This window comes from Chiloscyllium plagiosum, unplaced genomic scaffold (assembly GCF_037043375.1).
Source record: "Chiloscyllium plagiosum isolate Xiang-an unplaced genomic scaffold, Cpla_swu_hap1 HiC_scaffold_40, whole genome shotgun sequence".
NCBI lineage: Eukaryota > Metazoa > Chordata > Chondrichthyes > Orectolobiformes > Hemiscylliidae > Chiloscyllium > Chiloscyllium plagiosum.
In genome coordinates, this window is record NW_028270178.1 from 67,974,292 (window position 1) to 67,996,715 (window position 22,424).

General features: G+C 49.6%; 1 long non-coding RNA gene across 1 annotated transcript in view; it reads right to left on the minus strand.

Annotated features, from left to right (window-relative positions):
• Positions 1-695, minus strand: part of LOC122552337 (uncharacterized) — a 41,236-nt gene extending 40,541 nt beyond the window's left edge. Inside the window, exon 1 of the long non-coding RNA XR_015754010.1 lies at positions 662-695. This is a non-coding gene — a long non-coding RNA (uncharacterized LOC122552337). The remainder of the gene's footprint in view (positions 1-661) is intronic.
• Between the last annotated feature and the right edge of the window lie 21,729 nt (positions 696-22,424).

A 22,424-nucleotide genomic window follows, 5' to 3' on the forward strand; every position in this document is an offset into this window, starting at 1 on the left:
TCCAGATGGTTTACATGGAGCTTATTACTGCAGCCATTCAATTTGAAAACGATACACGTGGCAGGATGAGAAAATGTATATGTGGAAGTCTTGTCACAACTTGGATAATGGAAGATGGAGGATTTGGTGGCAGGAGTAAATGGACAGAAACAGAATGCAGTCATGCATGGTTACAGTTGATGCAATGTGTGTGTATTGTCGCGGAATAATAGATTAAGACTAAGGGTTTTGAAATGAAATAATCTTTGTCTCTTATTAATGTTGCAGTAAAATTACAACTCTGGTACCTAACTAACAATGCAGAAACTTGCCCAGGGATGTCCTGTACACACAAAGAAAACAGGACCAATTCCACCCAGCCCACGTCAGTCTATTCTCGATCATCAGTAAAGTGATGGCAAGTATCATGAACAGTGCTATAAAGCAGCACTTGCTCAGCAATAAGCTGCTCAGTGATGCCCAGTTTGGGTTCTGCAAGGCCATTCAGCTCCTGACCTCATTATAGCCTTGACTCAAATATGGACAAAACAGCTGGATGCTTGAGGGAAGGTGAGAGTGACAGTCCTTGACATCAAGGCTGCATTCGATTGAATGTGGCTTCAAGGAACCATCGGAAATCGGGAATCAATGGGTGCAAACTCTCTGATGGTTGGAGTCATACCTGACACATAGGAAGATGGTCGTGGTTGTTGGAGGTCAGTCACCTCAGGGCCGGGATGTCTCTGCAGGAGACTCTCAGGGGAGTGTCCTCGGCCTGACCATCTTCAGCTGCTTCATCAATGACCTTCCCCTCCATCACAAGGTCAGAAGTGGGGATGTTCGCCGATGATTGCACTATGTTCAACATTCACGACTCCTTAGATTCTGATGTCCATGTTCAAATGCTACAAGATCTGGACAATATCAAGGCGTGGGCTGACAAGTGGCAAGTAACATTTCCATCAAAAATAAAAGACAATCCAACCACTGCCCCTTGGCTTTCAATGGTATTACCATCACTGAATCCCATAATGTCAACATCCTGCGGGTTATCATTGACCAGAAACTCAACTGCACTTACCACAAATACAGTAGCTACAACAGCAGGTAAGAAGCGAGGAATACTGCAGCGAGGAATACTGCAGCAAGGAATACTGCAGCCTGTCCACCATCTACAATGTACAACTTGGAAGTGTGATGGAATACTCCCAACTTGCCTGGATGGGTAAACCCCATCAACACTCAAGAAGTTTGACACCATCCAGGAAAAGCAGCCCACATCCACAAGTGTATACTCCCTCCACCACACATGGTCAGTACACACTGCTGCTACTATCTACATGATGCACTGCATAAATTCATTGAGGATCCTCAGGCAGCACCTTCCAAACCCATAACCACTTCCATCTAGAAGAACTAGGGCAGCGGATGTGTGGGAACTGCACTACCTTCAAGTTCCCCTCCAAGTCATGCACCATCCTGACTTGAAAATATAATGCCGTTCCATCACTGTCACTGGGTCAAAGTCCTGGAATTCCCTCCCTAATGGCATTGGGGGTTAACCCACAGCAGGTGGACCACAGTAGTTCAAGGCGGCAGCTCACCTCCACCTTCTCAAGAACAACTAGGGAGAGGCATAAAATGCTGGTCAGCCAGCGACACCCACAACCCATGAAATGAAAAGACCATTGTGTGTGAGAGAGAGATCGAGAGAGAGAGAGAGAGAGAGAGAGAGAGAGACAGAGACAGAGAGAAAGACCATATATCTGTGTGTGTGTGTAAGAGAGAGAGAAACACTATGCCTAAGAGTGGGTGTGTTTGAGAGTGAGTGAGTGAGTGAGAAAGAGAGGGAGAAAAAGACCATGCCTCTGTGTGTGTGAGAGAGAGAGAGACAGACAGAGAATTCCGTATGTGTGCGTGTATAAGAGAGAGAGAAACACTATGCCTGAGAGTGTGAGTGTGAGTGAGTGAGAAAGAGAGAGAGAGAGAAAAACACATGCCTGTGTGTGTGTGCGAGTGGGTGCGTGTGTGTGTGTGTGAGAGAGAGAGAGAAATCATGCCTGTGTGTGTGAGAGAAAGAGAGACAGACAGACACACAAACAAAGACCATGTCTGTGCATGACAGAGGGAAAGACCATGTGTGTGTGAGTGTGAGTAAGAGTGAGACAGAGAGAGAGACTGTGTGTGTGAGAGAGAGAGACTCCCAGTGAGTGTGTTTGTGTGTGTGTGAGTGTGTGTCAGGGGGGAGGGGGAGTGGGGGGTGTGGTGGTGTGAGGATGCTGTCACTTTAAAAAGGTTACTTTGGCCTCTGTTTTTTTGAAGAGGGATTGTAAAGGCAGAGGTGCCAAAGAGTCTAGAGTGCCTGTAGGTTTTTCTTAAAAACAGTTTAACAATGGAAAAGGAGTGGCCAGTTCAGGTTCTTCTAGGTTTGGTCTAGCTGCAGCAATACCAAGATGTTTTGAGTATCAGAAGGTTGCAAGCTTCAGTAAATGATTCCTAACTGAGCACTCGGGCATTTCTCTGGATGTTGTTCCCTCCGCCTGTAAGAATACGAGCTTGAATTTACATTTTTTGCCAAGGGGTGTGTTTATGTGATGTTAAGACATTGGATCAGGAAATTAGTAAGTTACTGTATCAAGTAGTTGGTTATGTTTTCCAATCGTTTAGTTATTCTTAATTCCACTTTCTATTGTTTGTGTTTCAGCCGTAGTGTTTAAATAAATTCTGTTTGGCTTAATGCAAAGTGGTTTAACCAACTGAATCACACCTGGAACATCAATGTTACATTTCCTTTAAACAAAGAAAACCTTTTTCCCCTAACTATGCCCCTCATGATTTTACAAACCTCTATAAGGTCGCCCCTCACCCACCAATGCTCCAGGGAAAACAGCTGCAGCTTCTTCAGCCTTTCCTTGTCGCTCAAACCCTCCAACCCTGGCAACATCTTTGTATATCTTTTCTGAACCCTTTCAAGTTTCACAGCACCCTTCCTTTAGGAGGGAAACCAGAATTGCACGCAATATTCTAACAGTAGCCTAACCATTGCCCTGTATAGCTGCAACATGACCTCCCAACTCCTATACTCAATGCTCTGACCAACAAATGGAAGCATACTCAATGCCTGCTTCATTATGCTGTCTTCCTGGGACTACACTTCCACGGAACTATGAACTCCAAGGTGTCTTTGATCAACAACACTCCCCACGACATTACCATGAAGTGTGTAAGCCCAGCCCTGATTTGCCTTTCCAAAATGCAGCACCTTGCATTTATCTAAATTAAACTCCATCTACCAACCTTTGGCCCATTGGCCCATCTGATCAAGATCCCGTTATACTCTGAGGTAACCTTCTTCGCTGTCCATTACACCGACAATGTTGGTGTCATCTGCAAACTTACTGCATATACATTCTCTGTTCACACCCAAATCTTCGAGCAGTGGATCCAGCACTGAACCTTGTGGCACATCACTGGTCATAGGCCTCCAGTCCGATAATCAAACATCCACCACCACACTCTGTCTTCTACCTTCAAGCCAGTTCTGCATCCAAGTGGCTCGTTCTTCCTTTATTCCATGAGATCGAACCTTGTTAACCAGTCTCCCATGAGGAACTTTGTCAAATGCCTTACTTAGGTTCATATAAATCACGTCCATCGCTCTGCCTCACTAATTCTCTTTGTAACTTATTCAAGAAATTTAATCAACTTTGTAAGACATAATTTCCCACGCACAAAGCCATGTTGACTATCCCAAATCAGTCCTTGCCTTTCCAAATACATGTACATCCTGTCCCTCAGGATTCCCTTCAACAACTTGCCCACCGCCGTGGTCAGGCTCACTGGGCTGTAGTTCCCTGGCTTGTCCTTACCACCCTTCTTAAACAGTGGCACCACGTTTGCCAACCTCCAGTCGTCCAGCACTACACCTGTGACTATCGATGATACAAATATCTCAGCAAGAGGATTTACCCACTTTTATGTATTTTCAGACATACAGCACCTCCTGCTCTGTAATCTGGATATTTTTCAAGATGTCACTATCTATTTCCCCACATTCTATATCTTCCATATCCTTCTCCACAGTAAACATTGATGCAAATACTTCTTTTGTATCTCCCCCATCTCTTGTGGTTCGACACATAGGCTGCCTTAATGATCCTGGAATGGCCCTATTGTCTCCCTAGTTACCCCTTTATCATTAATGTATTTGTAGAATCAATTTGGGATTCTCCTTAACCCCATTTGCCAAAGCTATCTCATGCCCTCTTTTTGCCCTCATGATTTCCCTCTTAAATATACTCCTACTGCCTTTATACTCTAAGTATTCACTCGATCTATTCTGTCTATAACTAACATATGCTTCCTTCTTTTTCTTGACCAACTCCTCAATTTTTATAGTCATCCAGCATTTTTCACACCTACCAGCCTTGCCTTTCACCCCAACAGGAACACTCTGTCTCATTATCTCATTTTTGAAATCTTCATCATTTTCCAGCCATTCCTTTACCTGCAAAACTCCGCACCCAATCACCTTTTCAAGGTTCTTTCCTAATACTGCCAAAATTGTCCTTTATCCAATTTAGAATTTTTACAGTTAGATCCTGTCTATCCTTTTCCATCACTATTTTGAAACTAATAGAAGTATGATGGCTGGCCCCAAAGTGCTCGCCCACTAACAGTTCACTCACCTGCCCTGCCTTATTTCCCAAGAGTAGGTCAAGTTTTGCACCTTCTCTTGTAGGTTCATCCACATACTGAATCAGAAAATCTTCTTGCGCACACTTAACAAATTCCTCTCTATCTAAACTCTTAACACTACGGCAGTCCCAGTCTACAGTTAGCAAGTAAAAATCCCCTACCATAACCACCCGATTATTCTTACAGATAACTGAGATCTCCTTACAAATTTGTTTCTCAATTTCCCGTTGACTTTGTGGAGCTCAATAGTACAGTCCCGAAAAGGTAATAATCTCTTTCTTATTTCTCACTTCCACCCAAATGACTTCCTGGATGTATTCCCAGAAATATCTTCCTCAGTACAGCTGTAATGCTATCCCTTATGAAAAACGCCACCCCGCCCCCCCTCCTGTCTTGCCTCTTTTTCTATCCTTCCTGTAGCATTTGTATCCTCGAACATTAAGCTGCCAGTTCTGTCCATCCCTGAGCCTGTTTTTGTAAATGCTCTTATATCCCAATCTCATGTTCCTAACCATGTCCTGAGTTCGTCTGCCTTCCCTGTTAGGCCCCTTGCATTAATGTAAATGCAGTTTGATTTATCGGTCCTACCTTGTTCTCTGCTTTGTCCCTGCCTACCCTGACTGTTTGACTTGCTTTTCTTCTCAACTGTACCAGTCTCAGATTGATCTCTTTCCTCACTATCTCCATGAGTCCCACACCCCCACCTCATTACTTTAAATCCTCCCAAGCAACTGCAGCAATCTCCCTTTAATTCCCTTCCAATTCAGGTGCAATCTATCCTTCTTGTCACTCCAACCCGAAAAGAGCTTCTAGTGATCTAAAATGTGATCCCTTCTCCCATACACCAGCTCCACAGCTATACATTCATTTGGACACTGCCCTCCCTCCCCTTCCTAGGGCTCCCCATCTCCATCAACAGTGACCGACTCAACACAGACATCTTCTACAAACCCTTCAGCTCCCACAGCTAAACAAGGACAGAATTCCCCTGATCTTCACCTTCCATCTCACCAACCTCCCGATACATTTCATCATCCTCTGCCATTTCCGCCATTTCTGCCACCTACAAATGGACCCCAGCACCAGAGATATATTTCCCTCCAAACCCTTATTTTCTTTCTGTAAAAACCATTCCCTCCGCAACTCCCTTGTCAGGTCCACACCCCATACTCCACTAACCCACCCTCCCCTCCTGACAACTTCCTCGGACACAACAGAAATTGCAAAACCTGTGCCTCGAACTCCCTCTCACTTCCCAAATGCCCCAAAGGAGCCTTCCACATCCATCGGAACTTTCGCTGCACTTCCACACATGCCATTTACTGTATCCGTTGCTCCCGATGCAGTCTCCTTTACATCGGGGATACAGGTCACCTACTTGCACCCGCACCAACCAACCCCACCACCCTGTGGCTAAAAACCTCTCAACTCCCCCCCCCTCCCACTCTGCCGAGGACATGCAGGTCCTCGGCCTCAATCACTAAACCCTAACCACCCGACACCTGGAGAAAGAATGCCTCACATTCTGCCTTGGGACATTGCAACCACACACTATCAATGTGGATTTCACCAGTTTCCACATTTCTCCTCCCCCTCACCATCCCCCACACCCAATCCCAGCCCCAACCTTCCAATTGGCACCGCCCTCATGACCTGTCCTTCCTGTCAATCTTCCTTCACACCTATCCACTCTACCCTCCCCTCCGACCTTTCACCATTACCCCCAACTCCATCCATCTAATGCACTCTCATCTACCTTAACCCAGGCCCACCCTCTTTCATTTATCTCTCCACCACCTTGGCTCACAGCCTCATTCCTGATGAAGGACTTTTTCCTAAAATGTCGATTCTCCTGCTGCTCAAATGTTGCCTGACCTGTTGTGTTTTTCCAGCACCACGTTCTCGATTCTGATCTCCAACATCTGCAGTCTTCACTTTTTCCTAGACGTTCATCTGCTCTATCCTCCTATTCCTAGCCTCACTAGCTCACAGCATCGGGAGTAATCCAGATATTACTACCCTCGAGGACCTCCTTTTAAAATTCCTGCCTAACTTTCTTTCTCCTCTCTTCAGCATCTCATCCTTTTTCCTTCCTGTGTCATTGGTTCCAATGTGCACAGTGACCTGCTACTGGTCCCACTGCCCTTTGAGAATATTCTGCCTTGATCTTGGAAACGGGGAGGCAACACACCATTCTGATTTATCGCTGTCGATCACTTGGTACCTGACATACCCCTCATTACATTACAGTCTGTCTCGGTCCTAGAGTCTTGTCTGTTCATGCTGCGTTCTCCTGAAAGGCAATCACCTCCTACATTTTCCAAAACAACATACTTGTTTGAGATGGGGTTAGTCACAGGAGACTCCTGCACTACCTGCCACCCTCTGCTACTTTTCCTGGTTTTACTCCTTTCCTTAAAACTACCATCCGTCAGATGCCCCTAGCTCCTGTAAATTCATCATTGCCTCAAACTGCCGCTTCAACTGATCGATGCGAAATGATAGGATTCAGAACCAAACACACTTACTGCTGACATCATCATCAGTAATAAGGAAACTCTCCCTAATCTCCAACAGCTGACAGGAAGAGCAGAACACTCCACTCAAGGCTTTCTTTGTACCTTAACAACCGAGAGAAAATAGCATAGTCTTATGCACTAAAAATACACTAATCCAGTCTAACTTAGTATCTATGTTTCATATTTTTAAATTTTAATTAAAGGACAGATCTAAAAAAACCCAAACAATAACCAACTCCATTCACTATTAAAAATGACAGCAATATTACACTTAAAAACCATGCAGTTATCTGCTCCTGTGCTGTGTGCTCTCCAACATAGTTTCTTCAGATGTCAGCTGTGAATTTCACTGTTTGTCAATTTTTCTTCAACGCATCCCAATGTCCGGAAACACTTGAACTCAAACAGCAAAGGCAGTAACTGTGCAGATTCACTGCTGTGTCAGTCAGCAGTGTAGGTTTCTTTCTCTCTGTCTCTGTCTCTCTCTCTCCCTCTCTGTCTCTCTCCCTGTGGTCACTTTTGTTCACCTCCTTATTTTTGAAGTGTCATTGTTTTGATTTTTTTATCTCCCAAACTTCCAAAACAATGCAACAGCTTAAAAACTGTAATTACTGCTTGTGGAATTCGAGAAACCCACTTCCAACACCTAATACACACTAAAAGCGAGCAATTCTGTCAGCCAAAACTTTTCCCATCCTCCATCGTGGATTACCCAAATCCTGATAGTTTTTGCTCCATCTCCATGTCATTCCCTATCACTCATAAATTGGTTCTCCCTGTTTCAGTTTGCTTACTTGTCTTCTAATCCTGACGAGTGTAGGGCAGAAATGTTCCATTTTGTTTTTCTTTTAGCAACATTTTGGTTTTGTTCAGTTCTATAACAATAATTCACTATCTTCTTTTAAAAGACCTTTCCACTTCTCTAATGGCTCTATTTATTGCCTTCAGTTGGGAGGAATATTTGTCCCTATTCTCGTAGAAACTGAGCCCATCTTGTACAAAACTTGTTGAATGTCAGACAGATCAGGCAGTCAGGCATCATTCACCCCAGACTTACACTGACAAGGAAAGCCCAGACTTCAGTCAGGTGTTCTCTTGTTTCTCACCAGCTATTCCTTAAGATACTGAATCTTGACTGTCCTCCAGTCCATCTTAATCCATGAACCGTCAACCTTCAGTAGGGCCAATGGTGAAATGCCACAATGGGGGTGATCTCTTCAAAAAGGAACTAAACTTGCGCCAGAGATGCGAAAATGGCTCCATATATCTAATGCAAAACTAATTTATTTAACATTTATCCAAACTATTAAACCTGTCTCACACAGGTTAATTAACTTGAGCATAATAAACTCTGTGAACATGGCTTGGGTCTGGATGTGGTTAACAGCACAATCTCATTGCTGTAGTTCCTTATGAACACGTCGGTGTCTCAGCAGGTTGAATGAATGAGCAAATCATTCTTACCCACGGAGCAGGTGAATGGCCTCTCCCTGGTCTGAACTCACTGATGTTTAATGTCAGATGATTGACTGAACCTGGTCCTGCAGTGAGAGCCCCAGAAATGTTTCTCCTAATTGTGAACAGGTTTATGGAACATCACTTCCATGGAATCTTTAAAGCACTTCCCACAGTCTGGACATTTAAAAGGCCTCGTCTCAGTTTGAACTCACTGGCCTCCCAGTAGGGCAGAAGAGTGAGTAAATCCCTGAAAACTTACTAATCATGCATCAAACATCCTCGTCCATATCATTGATATAGATAACAAACAGCAAGGGGCCTAGCACTGACCAGCTCAGTGGCTCAGTGGTTAGCACTGCTGCCTCAGAGCACCGTGGATCTGGGTTCAATTCCAACCTCACAGAATGGTCTGTTCGGGTTAGATTTCTTACAGTATGGAAACAGGCTATTTGGCCCAACAAGTCTACACGGACCTGCCTAAAAATAACCCACCCAGAGCCATTCTCCCTACCCATTATTTACCCTGGAGGAATGAACCGAGCAGTATGGACAATTTAGCACGGCCAATTCATCTGACCTGTACATTTTTGGATTGTGGGAGTAAACCGGAGCACCCAGAGGAAACCCATGCAGACACAGGGAGAATGTGTAAACTCCACACAGACAGCTGGGGTCGAGCTCGGGTCCCTGGAGATGCGAGGCAGCAGTACAAACCACTGAGCCACCATGCCACCCCCAACTGAGTTTGTACGTTTTCCCCATGTCTGCGTGGGTTTCCTATGGGTGCTCCGATTTCCTCCCACCATCCAAAAATGTGCAGGTTAGGTAAATTGGCCATACTCAAATGTCTATAGTGTTCATGGATGTGTCAGCAAGTTGCATTAGTCAGGGGTAAATGTAGAATAATAGGGTAGGGCAATGGCTTTGGGTGGAATAATTTTCAGAGGGCCAGTGAACTTGTTGGGTTGAAGGGCCTGTTTCCACAGAGTAGGGATTCTTTGAATCTAAGACCGCTGAGGCACACCACTAATCACAGGCTTCCAATCTGACTGTTATCCTTTGCTTCCTACTATCAAGCCAATTGTGTATCCGGTTTGCCAACTCCCCCTGGATTTCATGTGATCTAACCTTCCAGAGCAATGTATCATGTGGAACCTTATCAAAGGCCTTACTGAAATCTGTAGAGTCTACATGTTTTGGCGTGCCCTCGCCAACCTTCCTGATCACTTCATCAAAGAACGCTAATAAATTTGTGAGGCATGGTCTCCCACACACAAGGCTATGCTTACTATTCCCAATCAATGCTGCATTTCCAAATGCACAGCGTCATCTCAAGTAATTTACTTACCTCGGATGTAAGGCTCACTGATCGATAGTTCCCAGGTTTTTTTGCAGCCCTATTCGAATAAAGGCACAACATTTGCTGCCCTCCAATCTTCCGGGACCTCACCCGTGAGTAACGGTGATGCAGAAAGATCTGCCAGGGACCCCACAATTTCTTCTCTCGCCTCTTGCAGTGTTGTTGCATATGTTTGGTCAGGTCCAGGTGATTTATCCACGTTCATACATTCTAATACATTCAACTCTTCCTCTCCTGTGATATGGACTGTCCCAAGAGATCATCATTAACTTCCCAAAGTTCCCAAGACTTCATGTACTTCTCCACAGTCAACACAGAGGAAAAATAACTCCACGATTCTGCACATACATGTCCACTTTGGACCTTGAATAGTCCTAGTCTCTCTCTAGTTATTCTTTTTCCTTTAATATACTTCAAGACTCTCTTTGGATTCACCCAAATCTTCTCAGCCAAGGTCATCTGCCCTCCTGATTTCCTTCTTCAGTAAACTCTTGTATTCCCTATTTATCCCCAGGAATTCCCTTGACCCCAGCTGTCTGTACCTGAGCCATGCCTGCTTATTTTTCTGGTTAAAGCCTCAATGTGTCTTTTCATCCACAGTTCCTTATTCCTGCCAACCTTGCTCTTCACACTCACAGGAACGTACAGATCTTGAGCTGTAGCTATCCCACATTTAAAGAACTTCCACTTGCCCAAGTTCCCTTTGCCTGCAAGCAAACATCTCAAATCAACCCCTGAAAGCTGCTGGCTAACTCCGTCAAACTTTGCTTTGCCCCACTGTAGAACTAGCACCTGTGGAACATTTTGTCTTATTCCACAATGATTACAAGATTAATAGAACTATGGTCACTGGTTCCAAAGTGCTCCCCCACTGTCACCTCACTCCGAACATTCTGGTTGGGTTGTTTTCCTTGTTTTTGGAAGTAACTAGACAACACCATCAGCATCTCGATGTGCACTTGTGAGACTTTATCTCTTCCATGTGAAGTAATGGGATCCAGAAATCTCCATTTAATCTGGCTTCCATCAAAATTCCCAGGAACAGTACTGCCCAGGTCACCAATGTTCCCAGCTAACTACAGCAAGGCACGGAAAGGATTCAAAGTGAATCTTCACTGAAGCGGTTCTCATGTAAATATCCCAGATTCGTTTGAGAATGCACTTAGATCTCGAGGAAAGCTTCCTCAAAGTGCCTCCATTGAACACTCTCGAGATTCATAACACATAGTGTCTCTCAATGTTGTCACAGTCAAATACGCAAAGGACAGGATCAAATATTAATACCTCCACCTCTCTGACCTGATGTGGGAGAGATGGGTCAGGGAGGGGGAGACTGCTTGGATGGGTGTGGTCAGAGAGGGAGGGTGGGCACTAAAGTGTTGGGAAGAGATGGACTAGGGAGGGGGTGAGTGCAGTGTTGGGGAGAAATCAGTCAGGGAGGGGGAGATTGCAGGGTTGGGTAGGAATCAGTCAGGGAGTGGGAGATTGCAGTGTTGGGAAAGGATCAATCAGAGATGGGGGTATTATAGTATTTGAAAGAGATGGGCCAGGGAGTGGGTGATTACTGTGTTGTGTCGGGACCTGTTAAGGAGAGGCACATTAAAGAGTTGGGTGGAGATTAGTCGTGGGGGATTGAGTTATTGTTGGGTAGGGATCAGTCAAGGATTGGGAGATTGCTGTGTTGGGGAGGGATCAGTCAGGGAGGGGGAGGTTACAGTGATGGGTAGGGATTACTCAGGGACGGGGTGACGGTAGTGTTGGGTAGGGATCAGTCAGGGAGGGGGAGATGCAGAATTGGTTAGTGATCAGTCAGGGAGGGGGAGGTTGCAGTGATGGGTAGGGATTACTCAGGGATGGGGTGACGGTAGTGTTGGGTAGGGTTCAGTCAGGGAGGGGGTGAGGTTACAGTATTGCGTTGGGATCAGTCAGGGAGGGGTGAGTGCAGTGTTGTATGGGAAATCAATCGGGGGGGGGAAATTGCTGTGTTGAGTAGGGATCAGTCAGGGAGGGGGAGAATGCACTGATGGGTAGGGATCAGTCAGGGATGGGAGAATGCAGTTTTGGGTGGGGATCAGTAAGGGAGGGGAGAATGCAGTGTTGAGTAGAGATCAGTTAGGGAGGGGGAGCTTGCAGTTTTGGGTAGGGATCAGTCAGGGCGGTGGAGATTGTAGTGTTGGGTAGGGGTCAGTCAGGGAGGGAGTGAGTGCAATGTTGGGCAGCTTTCAGTCAGGAAGAGGGTGATTAGAGTGTTGGGTAGGGATCAGTCAGGGAGGGTGAGATTGCAGTATTGTGTAGGTATCAGTCAGGGAAGGGGTAAGTACAATTTTGGGTAGCGATCTGTCAGTGAGGGACAGGTTGCAGTGTTCGGTAGGGTTTAGTCACGGAGGGGGTGATTTCAGTGTTGAGTAAGGATCAGTCAGGGTTGGGGCAGATTGCAGTGTTGGGTAGGGATCAGTCAGGGATGGGGTGAGTTCAGTTGTGGGCAGCGATCAGTCATTGAGGGAATGATTGCAGTGTTGGGTTGGATCAGTCCGGGAGGGCGTGCGTGCAATGTTCGGTTGGGATTACTCAGGAAGGGGTCGAGTGCAGTGCTGGGTAGCGATCAGTCAGGAAGGAGCAGATTGCAGTGTGGGATAGTAATCAGTCAGGGAGGGGGAGGTCACAGTGTTGGGTAGGGATTAGGCAGTGAGGTGGTGTGAGAGGTGTTGTGTCGTGATCAGTTAGAGAGGGGGAGATTGCATTGTTGGGTATGGATCAGTCAGGGAATGGGCGATTGCTGTGTTTGGTAGGGATTAGTGAGGGAGGGGGTGATAGCAGATTTGGATAAGGATCAGTCAGGGAGGGGGTGACTGCAGTATGGACAGTGATCAAACAGGGAGGGGAAGATTGCAGTGTTGGGTCGGGATCAGTCAGGGAGGCGTGACTGCAGTTTGGATAGAGATCAGTAAGGGAGGGGGTGAGTGCAAATTTGGGCAGGGGTCAGTAAGGGAGGGAGTGAGTGCAGTGTTCTGTCGGGATCAGACAGGGAGGGGAGATTGAAGTGTTGGTAGGAATCAGTCGGGGAAGGGGAGAATGCAGTGTTGGTAGGGATCAGTCAGGGAGAGGGGGGTTACAGTGTTGGGTAGGGTTCGGTCAGGGAGTGGCTAATTGCCGTGTTGGGACGGCATCATTCAGGGAGTGGGTGATTGCATGGTTGGGAAGGGATCAGTTTGATAGTGGGAGATTGGAGTGTTGGGTAGGGATCAGTCAGGGAGGGGGCGTTTGCAGTATCGTATAGTGGGTAGTCAGGGAGGGGTGATTGCAGTGTAGGGTAGGAGTCAGTCAGGGAGGGTGAGATTGCAGTGTTGGGTAGTGATCAGTCACGGAGGGGTGTGTGAGGTGTTGTGTAAGGATCAGTCAGGGAAGGGGGAGATTGCAATGGTGGATAGGGATCAGTCAGGGAGGGGGAGATTGCAGTGTTGCGTAGGAAACTGTCAGGGAGGGGTGTGTGAGGTGTTGTGTAAGGATCATTCAGGGAAGGGGGAGATTGCAATGTTGGGTAGGGATCAGTCAGGGAAGGGGAGAATGCAGTTTTAGCTAGAAATCCGTCAGTCAGGTGGGGAGACCGCAATGATGGGTAGGGATCAGTCAGGAGGGGGAGATTGCAATGTTGCGCAGGCCTCAGTCAGGGAAGGAGTGAGTGCATTGTTGGGTAGGGATCAGTCAGGGAGGGGAGGATTGCAGTTTTGGGGAGGGATCAGCCGGGGAGGGGGAGATTGCAGTGTTGGATAGGGATCAGTCAGGGAGGGGGAGATTGCAATGTTGGATAGGGATCAGTCAGAGTGGGTGAGGTTACAGTATTGCGTTGGGATCAGTCAGGGAGGGGTGAGTCCAGTGTTGTATGGGAATCAGTCAGGCAGGGGGAAATTGCTGTGTTGAGTAGGGATCAGTCAGGGAGGGGGAAAATGCACTGATGGGTAGGGACCAGTCAGGGATAGGAGAATGCAGTTTTGGGTGGGGATCAGACAGGGAGGGGAGAATGCAGTGTTGAGTTGGGATCTGTCAGGGAGGGAGAGATTGCAGTGTTGAGTAAGGATCAGTTCGGGAGGGGGAGATTGCAGTTTTGGGTGGGGATCAGTCAGGGAGGGGGTGATTGCATTGTTGGGAAGGGATCAGTCAGCTCGTGGGAGATTTGAGTGTTGGGTAGGGATTAGTCAGGGATAGGGCGATTGCAGTATCGTATAATGGTTAGTCAGGGAGAGGTCATTGCAGTCTTGTGCAGGGATTGGTCTGGGAGGGGTGATTGCAGTTTTGGGTAGGGATCAGTCACGGAGCGGCTGAGTGCAATGCTGGGCAGCGATCAGACAGGGAGGTGGAGGCTGCAGTGTTGAGTAGGAATCAGTCAGGGAGGGGGACATTGCAGTGTTGGGTAGGGATCAGTCGGGGAAGTGGAGATTTCAGTATTGGGTCTGGATCAGTCAGGGAGGGGTGATTACAGTGTTAGGTTAGGGATCAATCAGGGAGGGGGATATTACACAGTTGAGTAAGGATCAGTCAGGGAGGGGGAGATTACAGTGTTGGGTAGGGATCCGTCAGGGAGGGGGAGATTGCAGTGTTGGGTAGGGATCAGTCAGGGAGGGGCAGAGTGCAGTGTTGGGTAGGGATCAGTCAGGGAGGGGGAGATTGCAGTGTTGGGTAGGTATCAGTCAGGGAATTGGAGATTTCAGATTTGGGTAGGGGTTAAACAGGGAAGGGGCGAGTGCAGTGTTGGCTAAGGATCAGTCAGGGAGGGGGAGATTGAAGTGTTGGGTAGGGATCAGTAAGGGAGGGGGTGAGTGCAGTGTTGTTTGGGGACCGGTCAGGGAGGGTGAGATTGCTGTGTTGGATAGGGATTATTCATGGAGCGTACAATTACAATGTTGATTTCGGGATCAATCAGGGAGGGGGAAATTTCAAAATTGTTTAGGTTTCAGTCAGGGAGGGGGTAATTGCAGTGTTGAGGAGAGTTCAGTCAAGGAGGGGGATTGCAGTGTTGGGTAGGGATCAGTCAGGGATGGGGAGATTGCAGTGTTGGGCAGGGATCACTCACAGAGGGGGTGATTGCAGTGTTGGGTAGGTATCAGTCAGGGAGGGGGTGAGTGCAATGCTGGGGGAGATTGCATGTTGTATAGGGATCAGTCGGGGAGGGTGTGAGTGCAGTGTTTGTGGGGATCAGTCAGGGAAAGGGTGATTGCAGTGTTGGATTTGGGATCAATCATGGAGATGAAAATTGTAGTGTTGGGTAGGGATCAGTCAGGGAGAGGGAGATTGAAGTGTTGGTAGGGATCAGTCAGGTAGGTGAAAATTACAGTGTTGGGCAGCGATCAGTCAGGGAGTCGGAGATTGATGTGTTGGGTAGAGATCAGTCACGGAGGGGGAGATTGCAGTGTTGGTAGGGATCAGTCAGGGAGGGGCGATTACAGTGTTGGGCAGGGCTCAGTCAGATAGGGGGATATGCAGTTTTGGATAGTGATCAGCCAGGGAGGTGGTGATTGCAGTGTCGTGTAGGGATCAATCAGGGAGGGGGGTGAGTGCAGTGTTGGGTAGGGATTAATCAGGGATGAGGTATTTACAGTGTTGAATCGGGATTAGTCAGGGAGGGGGTGATTGCATTGTTGGGTCGGGATCAGCCAGGGAGTGGGAGATTGCTGTGTTGGTTAAGGATCAGTCGTGGGTGGGGGGGGGGGGGGTGGGGGGATTGCAATATTGGTTACTCATAATTCCGGGAGCGGATAATTACAGTGTTGGTTTAGGGATCAATCTTGGAGTGGGAAACTGCAGTGTTGGGTTAGGATCAGTCAGGTAGGAGGTAATGGCAGTGACAGGTAGCGATTAGTTAGGGATGGGGTGATTGCAGCATTGTATAGCGATTAGTCAGGGGCGGGTGATTGCAGTGTGTGGAGCGATCAGGCGGGGGGGGAGATTGAAGTGTCGGGTTGATATCAGTTAGGGAGGGGTGATTGCAGTGTTAGAGAGGGATCAGTCAGAGACGGGGAGGTTACAGTGTTGGATAGGCATTAGTCAGGGAGGGGATGATTGCAGTGTTGGGGAGGGATCAGTCAGGGAGGAGGTGTGTGAGGCGTTGTGTAGGGATCGGTCAGGTAGGGAGAGATTGCAGTGTGTGTAGGGTTCAGTCAATGAGGGGATGATGGCAATGTTGGGTAGGGATTAGTCAGGGGTGGGGTGATTTCAGTATTGTATAGTGATTAGTCAAGGAGGGGTGATTGCAGTGTTGGGTAGCGATCAGTCAGGAAGGGGGTGAGTGCAATGTTGTGTAGGGATCAGTCAGGGAGGGGGTGATTGCAGTGTGGTGTAGGGATCAGTCAGGGAAGGGGTGAGTGCAGTGTTGGGTAGGGATTATTCAGGGATGGCGTGAGTGCAGTGTTGGATAAGGATCAGTCAGGGAGGGGAGTTTACAGTGTTGGGTCGGGATTAGTCGGGGTGTGATTAAAGTGTTGGGTCAGGATCAGACAGGTAGAGGGTGATTCCAGTCTTGTGTAGTCATACGTCAGGGAGGGGTTGATTACACTGTTGGGTAGGGATCAGTCAGGGAGGGGAGATTGCACTGTTGGTTACTCATAAGTCAGAGAGCGGATAATTACAATGTGGGTTTATGGATCAATCAGGGAGGGGGAAATTGCAGTGTTGGGGAGGAACCAGTCAGTGATGTGGCGATTGCTGTGTTGGATAGGGAAGATTCATGGGGGGCAATAACTGATGGCATAGGGATTAGTCAGGGATGGGGTGACTGCAGTGTCGGGCAGGGATCAGTTAGGGAGGGGGTGATTGCAGTGTTGTGTAGGGATCAGTCAGGGAGGGGGTGTGCACTGCTGGGCAGGGATCAGTCAGGGAGGGGGTGATTGCAGTGTTGGGTAGGGATCAGTCAGGGAGGGGGTGAGTGCAATGTTGGGCAGGGGCCAGTCAGGGAGAGGGTGAGTGCAGTGTTGGGTAGGGATCAGTCAGGGAGGAGGAGATTGCAGTTTTGGGCAAGGGTTAGTGTGGGACCGAGTGATTGCAGTGTTGGGTAGGGATCAGTCAGGGAGGGGTGAGTACAATGTTGCGTAGGGATTACTCAGAGAGGGCGTGAGTGCAGTGTTGTGTAGGGATCAGTCAGGGAGGGGGTATTGCAGCGTTGGGTAGGGATCTGTCAGGGAGGGGAAGATTGCAGTGTTGGGTAGGGACCAGTCAGGGAGGGGGAGATTACAGTATTGGGTAGGGATCAGTCAGGGAGGGTGTGAATGCAATGTTGTATTTGGTTCAGTCAGGGAGGGGGAGATTGCAGTGTTGAGTCGGGATCAGTGAGGGAGTGGGAGGTTACAGTGTTGGGTAGGGATTTGTCAGGTCGGGGGTGATTGTAATGTTGTGTCGGGTTCAGTCATGGAGGATGAGATTGCAGTGTTGTGTAGGAATCAGTCAGGGAGGGGAGATTGCAGTGATGTGCCGGGATCAATCAGAGAGGGTAGATTACAATGTTGTGTTGGGATCATTGAGTGGGGAGATTGCAGTGTTGGGTAGGGATCAGTCAGGGAGTGGAAGAGTGCTGTGTTTCCCAGGGATGAGTCAGAGAGGGGGAGATTCCAGCGTTGTGTTGGGATCATTGAGGGAGGGGGAGATTGCAGTGTTCGGTAGGGATCAGTCAGGGTGGGGGTGAGTACAATGTTGCGTAGTGATTACTCAGAGAGTTGTGTACGGATCAGTCAGGGAGGGGGCGATTGTACGATTGGATAGGGATCAGTCACGGAGGGGAAGATTGCAGTATTGGGTAGCGACCAGTCAGCGAGGGGGTGACTGCAGTGTTGGGTAGGGATCAGTCACGGAGGGGGAGATTACAGTGTTCGGTAGGGATCAGTCGGGGAGCGTGTGAGTGCAATGTTGTGTTTGGTTCAGTCTGGGAGGGGGAGATTGCAGTGTTGGGTAGGGATCAGTCAGGAAGTGGGAGGTTACAGTGTTGGGTAGGGATTTGTCAGGTCGGGGGTGAATGCAATGTTGTGTCAGGATCAGTCATGGAGGATGTGAGTGCAGTGTTGCATAGGAATCAGTCAGGGAGGGGTGAATTACAATGTTGTGTTGGGATCATTGAGGGAGGGGGACATTACACTGTTGGGTAGGGATCTGTCAGGGAGGGGAAGATTGCAGTATTGGGTAGGAATCAGTCAGCAAGGGGGTGACTGCAGTGTTGGGTAGGGATCAGTCAGGGAGGGGGAGATTACAGTATTGGGTAGGGATCAGTCAGGGAGGGTGTGATTGCAATGTTGTGGTTGGTTCAGTCAGGGAGGGGGAGATTGCAGTGTTGGGTAGGGATCAGTCAGGGAGGGGGAGATTGCAGTGTTGAGTAGGGATCAGTAAGGGAGGGGGAGATTGCAGTGTCGGGTAGGGATCAGTCAGGGAGTGGGAGGTTACAGTGTTGGGTAGGGATTTGTCAGGTCGGGGGTGATTGTAATGTTGTGTCGGGTTCTGTTATGGAGGATGAGATTGCAGTGTTGTGTAGGAATCAGTCAGGGAGGGGGAGATTGCAGTGATGTGCCGCGATCAATCAGAAAGGGTAGATTACAATGTTGTTTTGGGATCAATGAGTGAGGGGGACATTACAGTGTTGGCTATGGATTCAGTCAGCGAGGGGTGAGTGCAGTGTTTGTTAGGGATCAGTTAGGGACGGGGAGATAGCAATGTTGAGTGGAGATCAGTCAGGGAGGGGGGATTGCAAAATTTGGGAATAATCAGTCAGGGAGAGGGAGATTGCTGTGATGTGACGGGATCAGTCAGAGAGGGGGAGATTCCAGCGTTGTGTTGGGATCATTGAGGGAGGGGGAGATTGCAGTGTTTAGAAGGGATCAGTCAGGGAGTGGGTGAGTGCAGTGTTGGGTAGGGATCAGTCAGAGAGGGGGAGATTGCTGTGTTGTGTAGGGATCAGTCAGGGAGGGAGAGATTGCAATGTAGGGTCGGCATCAGTCAGGGAGGGGATGAGTACAATGTTGCGTAGTGATTACTCAGAGAGAGCGTGAGTGCAGTGTTGTGTACGGATCAGTCAGGAAGGGGGTATTGCAGTGTTGGGTAGGGATCTGTCAGGGAGGGGGCGATTGCAGGATTGGGTAGGGATCAATCAGGGAGGGGAAGATTGCAGTATTGGGTAGCGATCAGTCAGCGAGGGGGTGACTGCAGTGTTGGGAGGGATCGGTCAGGGAGGGGGAGATTACAGTGTTCGGTCGGGATCAGTCAGGGAGGGTGTGAGTGCAATGTTGTGTTTGGTTCAGTCAGGGAGGGGGAGATTGCAGTGTCGGGTAGGGATCAGTGAGGAAGTGGGAGGTTACAGTGTTGGGTAGGGATTTGTCAGGTCGGGTGTGATTGCAATGTTGTGTCGGGATCAGTCATGGAGGATGAGATTGCAGTGTAGAGTAGGAATCAGACAGGGAGGGGGAGATTGCAGTGATGTGCCGGGATCCGTCAGAGAAGGGGAAATTACAATGTTGTGTTGCGATCATTGAGGGAGGGGGACATTACTTTGTCGTGTAGGGATCAGTCAGGCAGGGGTGAGTGCAGTGTCTGGCAGGGATCAGTTAGGGACGGGGAGATAGTAATTTTGAGTAGAGATCAGTCGGGGGGGGAGATCGCAAATTTGGTAGGAATCAGTCAGGGAGGGGGAGATTGCAGTGATGTGACGGAATCAGTCAGAGAGGGGGAGATTGCAATGTTGTGTTGGGATCATTGAGGGGGAGATTGCAGTGTTGGGTAGGGAACAGTCAGGGAGTGGTTCAGTGCAGTGTTGGGTAGGGATCAGTCAGAGAGGGGGAGATTGCTGTGTTGGGTCGGGATCAGTCAGGGAGGGGGTGAGTGCAGTGTTGGGTAGGGATCAGTCAGGGAGGGGGTGAGTGCAGTGTTGGGTAGGGATCAGTCAGGCTGGGGGAGAATGCAGTGTTGCATGGAGATCAGACGAGGGGGTGATTTCAGTGTTGTGTATCTATCAGTCAGGGAGGGGAGCTGGAATTGTTGGGTTGCGAACCGTCAGGGAGAGGGAGATTTTAGTACTTTGTAGGTATCGGTCGGGGGAGATTGCAGTGTTGGGTAGGGTTCAGTCAGAGAGGGGGTGAGTGCAAAGTTGTGGAGGGATCAGTCAGGTAGGGGTGATTGTAGCATTTGGTTGGGATCAGTTCGGGAGGGGGAGATTGCAGTGTTGGGTAGGGATCAGTCAGGGAGATGGTTAGTGCAGTGTTGTGTAGGGATCTGTCAGGGTGGAGGTGAATGCAGTGTTTCTTAGGGATCAGTCAGAGAGGGGGAGATTGCAGTGTTCCGGATGGTTCAGTCATGGAGGGAGAGATTGCAGTGTTGAGTCTGGATCAGTCGTAGGGGGGAGATTGCAATGTTGTGTTGGGATACGTCAGGTAGGTGGAGATAGCAATGTTGGGTAGGGATCAGTCAGGGTGGGGGAGATTGCAGTGTTGGGAAGTGATCAGGCATGGAGGGGGAATTTGAAGTGTTGTGTTGGGATGTCAGAGAGGGGGTGAGTGCAGTGTTGTGTAGTGATCAGTCAGCGTGGGGGAGATTGCAGAATTAGGTAGGGATCAGCCCCTCTCTCTCGCCCTCCCCTCTCTCTCACATTCCCCCCTTTCGTGCACCCCTCCCTCTCGCCCTCCCCTCCCTCTCTTGTTTCTCTCGCCCTCCCCTCTCTCTCACCCTCCCCTCTCTCATGCCCTCCATACTTTAGCCCACCACAGTCTCACCCTCCTCTCTCTCTTGCACTCCCCTATTTTGGCCACCTCTCTTTCTCGCCCTCCCCTCTCTCTCGCCCTCCCCTCTCTCACGCCCTCCACTCTTTTGCCCAGCACTGTCTTGCCCTCCCCTCTCTCTTGCACTCCCCTCTTATTCCCACACCTATTTCTCGCCCTCCCCTCTCTCTTGCCCTCCCATCTCTCACGCCCTCTACTCTTTTGCCCAGCACTGTCTTGCCCTCCACTCTCTCGCCGTGCAGTCTCTCTCGCCCTCCCTTCTCTCTCACCCCCCCTCTCTCGCCCTCCTCCTCTCTCTCTCCACTCTCTCACACTCCCCTCTTTCTCCCCTCTGCCCCTCCCCTGTCTCTTACCCTCCCCTCTCTCTCGGACTCCCCTCTCTAGCCCTCCCCTCTCTCTCGCCCTCCTCTCTCGCTCACTGCGCTCTCGCCCATCCCTCACTCTCCCCTCTCTCTCTCCCGTCTTTCTTGCCCTCCCCTCTCTCTCCTATCCCTCTCTCTCTCGTCCTCACCTCTCTCTCCATCCCCATCTCTCCCAATCCACACTCTCTCCCCCACCCCTCTCTCTTACCATCCCCTCTCTCGCACTTCCCACTCGAGCCCTCACCTCCCTCTCTCCCACACTCTATCTCGCAAAAGTCTCCCCCTCCTCTCACAATCTCTCTCCCCTCTCTCTCACCCTTCCCTCTCTTGCCCTGGACTCGCTTGCCTACCCCTCACTCGCTCTCCCCTCTCTCTGCCACCATTCTCTCTCACCCTCCCCTCCCTCTCTCCCTCCCTCTCACGCCTTCCCCTCTCTCTCCCGCCCCTTCTCTTCCTACTCTCTCTCTCCCCCTCCCCATTCTCTCCCTCGAATCTCTCTCACCCTCCCCTCTCTCCACCTCCACTCTCGTCCCTCTCCAGTCTCTCACCCTTCCCCTCTCTCTTCCCTCTCTCTCGCCCTCCCATCTCTCTCGCCTCCCCTCTCTGACCCTCCCATCTCACGCCCTCCGCTCTCTGCCCTCCACTCTCTCACCCTCCCCTCTCTCGACCTCCAGTCTCTCGCACTCCCCTCTCTCTTGCCCTTCCCCTCTCTCTCTCCCTCTTCTCTCTCGCCCACCGCTCTCCCACCCTCCCCTCTCTCGCCCTCCAGTCTCTCTCGCATTCCCTTCTCTCTTGCCCTCCCCTCTCTCACCCTCCCCTCTCTCTCACCCTCCCCTTACTCCCATCCTCCCCTCGCTCGGCTTCCCCTTTCTCCCCCTCCCCTCTCTCTTGCCCTCCCCTCTCTCGCCCTCCCCTCTCTTACCCTCCCTTCTCTCACACTCCCGTTTCTGTGCAGTCCCCTCTCCCCCTCCCGCCCTTTTGCACTCCCGTCTCTCGCCCACACCTCTCTCACCCTCCTCTCTCTCCCTTCTCTCTGTCTCGCCACACTCTCTCGCCATCCCCACGTTCGCACTCCCCTCTCTCTCACCCTCTCCTTTCTCGCCCCCGCTCTCTCTCATGCTCCCCAAGCTCTCCCTCCCCTCTCTCTGACCCTCCCCTCTTTTGTCCTCCCCCCTCGGGGCTGTACCTCTCTCTCGCCCACCCCCTCTCTGTCTCCACCCATTCTCACCCTCCCCTCTCTTACCCTCCCCTCTCCCACACTCCCGTCTCTGTGCAGTCCCCTCTCCCCCTCCCGCTCTTTTGCACTCCC